This window comes from Octopus bimaculoides, chromosome 17 (assembly GCF_001194135.2).
Source record: "Octopus bimaculoides isolate UCB-OBI-ISO-001 chromosome 17, ASM119413v2, whole genome shotgun sequence".
Lineage (NCBI taxonomy): Eukaryota > Metazoa > Mollusca > Cephalopoda > Octopoda > Octopodidae > Octopus > Octopus bimaculoides.
The window spans coordinates 21,593,009-21,599,591 of record NC_068997.1 but is presented as its reverse complement, the minus strand read 5'-3'; the positions used below and the strand labels follow the sequence as shown (position 1 = coordinate 21,599,591).

At 34.3% G+C, this 6,583-nt stretch overlaps 1 protein-coding gene across 2 annotated transcripts in view; it reads right to left on the bottom strand.

Moving 5' to 3' along the window:
• Nucleotides 1–6,583, bottom strand: part of LOC106880643 (homeobox protein Hox-C9) — a 402,026-nt gene that overhangs the window by 234,464 nt on the left and 160,979 nt on the right. For both annotated transcript variants that reach the window (XM_052973873.1, XM_052973875.1), the window contains exon 3: nt 6,278–6,364. The gene's annotated coding sequence lies outside the window, so the exon portion shown is untranslated. The remainder of the gene's footprint in view (nt 1–6,277; nt 6,365–6,583) is intronic.

Here is a 6,583-nt window from a genome sequence, read left to right as displayed (position 1 = left end):
ATATATATATATATATATATATATATACATATAAAACAAATAATAAATGAGTATATGCATATATACGTACAGGTATGTGCATACCTACGTCTACCTGTATATATAGGTGCACATCTGGGCACAGGACATTGCAAACAAAACGTATACAAGGAAATAATAATAACCAGAGTACAGAAAACACACAGGCCACATAGAGAACATTTTCCTTCATCAGCTACCCCATTCTAACACAGGCGTTTCATATATATATATATGAATGGAGGCATAAAGTCACCAACACTAGTGATCATTCCAAACCATGATGTTGACTGGATGTTTGATTTTTATCACTCCCGGTACATGTCCTCAGATTGCACTGTCCTCAGATTGACACCCAAACACTCTGAAGAGTTTGTATCGGAGCTTCCGGCGCGAATTGTGTCAAGATGCTGTTTTGCTCACAGACGGTGCCCAACTGACCGTACTACACTGCGTAGTAAAAAAAAAACAAAAAAAAACAGCAATGCACATGCGCGAAATCAAAAATATAAAATGGTGACAATTTGCCCATCTGTGTGTGTGTGTGTGTGTACGTGTGTGTGTTTGTATGTGTATATATATATATATATATATATATTTATATATATATATACACGCACACACACATACACTTATGTATATATACTATACATATATAAACATACACAAAAAGACTTATGTATATACATTATATATATGAATATGCGCTTGCGCTTTTGTTTGTACTTGGATAAACTACAACATCCTTGCGGACGTATGACGCCTTCTTCACAATTAAAGCAGTAAAATATATATGCAAGCGTTCACCTGTCACAAACTAACATTTCCTAGACTGACCACCCAGGTACGGGATATTAACTGGCAAGATAGTGTTGTTGTGATTGACGGGTATACCTTTACTACGAATCATTAATATCGGGTACATAATATAGCCACCCACCCATCAAACATAAAAGAAGCAAAGTTACCGATAAAAAAAAAGCCAAAGCGTTGTGGTTGTTCTTGTTTAACTTCAAACCAGAATTGATAAAACTTACAAATAATTAGAAACGTTCCAACCGTGGCCAGAGTGTTTATAATTTTCTCAGACTATAATATAAAATACATTCGTTCATTTTACAAGACGGCATATGGATGATGTAATTGAGATTTGGCTGCAATTTCTAGCATTCGGTGCAACCATGTAGAAGTTCCCTGGCTCTTTGTTTTGCATGTAGGAGCGTTCAGATCTTTAGATGTGATGTGGTTGTAGATTTGACGTAGTGAACACCCCCCAGTATATTACAGTTATTGTCTCCTCTCCCAATCCAAATTTTGAACTGATATTGAGTTTTACCTTTTATAGAAGAGAGTGGGCAGGAGAAGAACGAAAATACTCTTATTGTAATCAAGAGCACAGATAATGAGATTCAATTTCTTAATCCTCTATTCTCTACTAACTCTCTCTCTCACCCCTGTCCAGATTGATAATCTAGCCTGGTTGGACTTGTCTCTACAAGCAAACACATGTTCAATCTATGGTAGATTGTTGATAATGATAGAAGATTGTAACTTACTGAATTATTCAATAATATAGAGGAAATTGAAAGTTATTCTACCAGCATTTGTACCACAGACTCAGCGTGTCATTGCATGTGACAAAGATGAGCCCTTTAATTTACATTCGGTCCGACAGACTTCTGTATGATATACAGGGTGTCTACAAAGTGTGGGTACACGGAATAAATAAAATCATAACACAAACAATTAAATATAAGAAATAATAATTTCTTAAAGTATGTGTTAATTCGCGTGTACCCAGACTTTGTGAACACCCTGTACCTTTGTCTAATTTCAATCAAAAGTGATCAGTCGACCCCAAGCTACGCTAAAATAAAAAATGAAATAGAACCAGCGAGTGTGTTTATTAGTTGCATAATGACCCTCCCGATATACAAAAAAAAATATTGAGTCCACCGGCAGAGAAATAATACTTAGCAAGACCAGATATTTAGCGGGAGGAACTTTCAGGTATATTGATCTTTACTAGTCTGTTACTTTATAGGATAAAGAGCAAAGGCGACCTCGGCGGAATTTGAACCTAGAGTATAAAGAAGCAGAAAGTGCTTCTATGCATTTTGCCCGGCGTGCTAACGTTTCTGCCAGCTCTCCATGTGTTTTAAACTGAAAATTAATATTTAAAGACATCATTATCGACAACAAAACAACAATAACGACAATAACAAATGTAGGGAGAATGATATGGATCCTTTAAGTAAGCACAGGTCGAGTTAGAAGTAGCTACCAAATCTACCTCAAAGTTACACGCTGTAAAGTCTAAGAAAAAAGGGATGAACGCATTGAATAATGTAATCAGAAATAATAAGGAAAAACAAAAACAATGCGAATAGTCGAGACTAGACGCTAATTCAACCTAAGTCTGCTTGATCACCGAAGACTCGGGGCTAAACAACAATTACAACAGAAGCGGCATCATTATTATAACCATCATCATCATCATCAACAGGAACACTAAATCGCAATGTTTATAGTAAATTACCAGCCTCTCAGAGCGCGATGCCACTGGCTAATTAATTTTGAAACTACTTCAATAAATACTACTAAAATGCTCACCTACGGAGAAATAGTCCAGAACTTTCCTTTATATATTCAGCTGCTCTCCGCATCACATCTTAAATAACGAACAGCTTCAAAGACTGAATTTATTACTTGACTCTTTTCATTTTACGACCTGTCTCAACTCTAAGACGGCTATAAAATTCAATATTTCGTACGTGATGTTCGAGTAGGAATGAAGCAAGCGAACAAAACTGCGAAAAGACTAATGGAAGAACAACACACCAACAAGATGCACACGCGCGCACACACACACACACACATACACACACACACACACACACACACACACACACACACACACACACACACACACACACACACACACACACACACACACATTGACCACCACATACACACACACACACACACACACACACACACATTGACCACCACATACACATACACACACACACACTCATTGACCACTACATACACACTCATCATCCCCCCCCACACACACACACATGTCTCTTTGTGTGCTTGTGGATTATCTTTTACCTCTTACTTGTCTCAGTCATTGGATAGCGGCCATGCTAGGTCACGACGTTTAGTCGAATATGACGACTCCAGCACTTATTTCCGCCGGACCATTAAACTACGCGGACTTAAACAAACCAGCACCGGGCTCAAAGCGGTGGGATGAGACAAACACAGATACAAAGACACACACACACACACATATCAACAGCGGTCTTCCACAAAATTTCTCTCAGTCAAATCCACTCATGTGGTATTTGTCGATCCGGGACCCACGCAGTGAGACCGAACCCGAAATCACACAGTTGAAAATTGAGCTTCTTAAATTTTAATCTGGCTGTGAGCTTGTGTTTGAAAATTCAAAAAGCAATACTCAGTTCATAAAGAAAATGGAAACATGTCTATCTTTCATTAGAACCGAAGCTGCTTGAAGAAGCTTTCTTTTCGTTAAACATTTCAGAGTACATAAAAATACTTATAACACACACACACACATACACACAGAGAAGAAACAAGTATTTACATATATGAATAAGGAAATTAGTGAACTTTTAAACAGTTGAACGTAGTGATGCATAGAGAGAATTTAGTTATTGTCTCCCCTTAGAGAAGGATCATGTGACTGAAAAGTAAAAAATAAAAAAAAAGGAACAAAAGTAAAAGAGAAATAAAAGTGTGAGAATTATGTTTGTTTATGAATTAACGAGGTTACTCATTCACAAATTTTCAAGACTTTATTACCCATTATTTAATGGAGTATGGAGTATTAACTATAACTTTCATTATGTAGGTATTGCTCTCTGACTGCTACGCAGAATTATATATATCCTCACGCACATCTACGTATCAATGCACGCACACGCACTTACGCATACACACACATTTTTGTGTGTGAATACGTATGCATATTCATGTATAAATACATACATGTACCCGTAAAGATATCTACATTTATATATATATACATATACATACACACACACACACGCACACACACACACACATGCACACACATATATATATATATATATTCTTTTATTCTCTTATTTGTTTCAGTCATTTGACTGTGGCCATGCTGGAGCACCGCCTTTAGTCGACCAAATCGAGCCCAGGATTTATTCTTTGTAAGCCTAGTACTTATCCTATCGTCGTCCTTTGCCGAACCGCTAAGTTACGGGGATGTTAACACATCAACATCGGTTGTTAAGCGATGGCGGGGGGACAAACACAGATAAAGAGAGACAGACAGACACACATACACACGCACACTAGAGCATCTCTCTGTCTCTTCTCTCTGTCTCTCTCTCTCTCTCTCTCTCTCTCTCTCTATATATATATATATATATATATATATATATATATATGTATGTATGTATGTATATATACATATATATATATATATATATTTCCAAGGTTTCAAATTTGTATATTTAAAAACGATAGAGACTTCCAACACGATCGATTTTTCCATTTATTTGATTATTTACCATTCGATGTCAACATTCCTGTGCTCAGCTCTATCCAGCGACTGATCCGTTGGATGTCTGACGTTTGGCACTTCCTCAGGAATGGCTTCCATTAGAACAAATGACCAAAAAACACAATTACAAAATTTACTGGAAAATTATAATATATATATATATATATATGTACATACATATATACATATATATATACGATAGGCTTCTTTCAGTCTCCGTCTACAAAATTCATTCACAAGTCGTTGGTTGATCCGGGAGAATAGTACAAAACAGTAGCTCAAGGTAGGTACCACGCAGTTGGACCGAACCCAGAAGCATGTCGTTGTCAAGCCAACTCCTTACCACACAGCCCTTGTGCCCAGATGTTTAAATATCAATATTTATTATCTCTAGTATATCCATGCATTTTATATGTCATATACATAGAGTAACACACACATGCGTATTTGCTCGTGCGCATGCGCTACGTAATTGAGCGCACGCATGTTATTATGAATATGTATTTGCTTGGGAATCCGTATTGATATTAGATACAGGTGTTGCGCATGCGTGTAACAGATACAGACAATAACTGTAAATAAAACAGTACTTCAGGTCCGTTAATTTAAATAGAAATATAATATGAACAGAAACAAAGACATCAGCAACGATATTTCGTATATCAGAATATTATAGCTTGGAAATAAATACCTTATATTTTGGACATATAAAGGAAAGAAAGAAAAGTTATAAAAGTAGTTATATGTCATGCTACTCATGCTATCCAGCGGGTATATAGCGGTTAGCTTGGATAATATAGCAAGAGATGAATATTTAGAATATAGCGCTACAAAAGAATATTACACTATGCATATCATTAGAGGTACTAAATAAGTATGTATATGAATATATGGATGTATTTGAGTGCATATACGCATGTGTAAGAATATATATATATATATATATATATATATATATATATATACATCATATATATGGTATATATATGGATTATATATTATATATATGTATATTATATATATATTATGTATATGTATTATATATATATCATACATATATCATATATATTTTGCATATGTATTTATATTTCATATATTACATATATATCATATATCATATATTATATATATGTACATAGAAACACACATATAGATATATATTGTATAAACATATACATTTATTTATTATATAATGTGTATATATGTATTATACTTTGCGTATATATATATGTGTATTAAAGATGTGTATATGTGCGTGTGTTTGTGTGTATGTGTGTGTGTATGTGTGTGTGTGTGTGTGCATGTACATATATGATGTATATATTCTATATATTGTTTATATAAATAGACAAATAGATATATGTATGTGTTTGCGCAAAGTGTACACAATATTATCAGTGACAAATATTGATATGCGTTTCAGAGAGATATTTTATTATGAATATCGAATATTTTTTTGATATCAATACAGCAGTTATATGATGAATATGAATGATATGAAAATTGTGAAAGAGAAGAAACATATGGCAAATATCACGTAGCAATTGTGATGACAAAATATGAAAAAGAAATTAAAAAATCCAAATGAATTGTTATCACTTGGATGGAAACTGGATATGTAATGCAAGTTAAATTTGAATTGTGTAATAAGAGAAGCTTGATATGGAAAAACTCTGGACTTACTTATGCAGACTTAGTGTTGAATTTCTGGTTATGCAAATGTTTTACATGTATACGTCCGTCACCAAAGCTCCTTGTTATATTCGTTGCCTGAAAGACAGAAAAAAAATAGACGTTACAATTTCTGTTCTGTCATAGAATTATTGATACTCATCGTATTTACATGTAACGTACACACATACACACACATATATGCATATATTCACTCACACACACATAATACATCTATCTATATCTGTATGTGTATATATACATATATATGCATGCATATACATGCATACATAAATTTATATATATATATATATATAT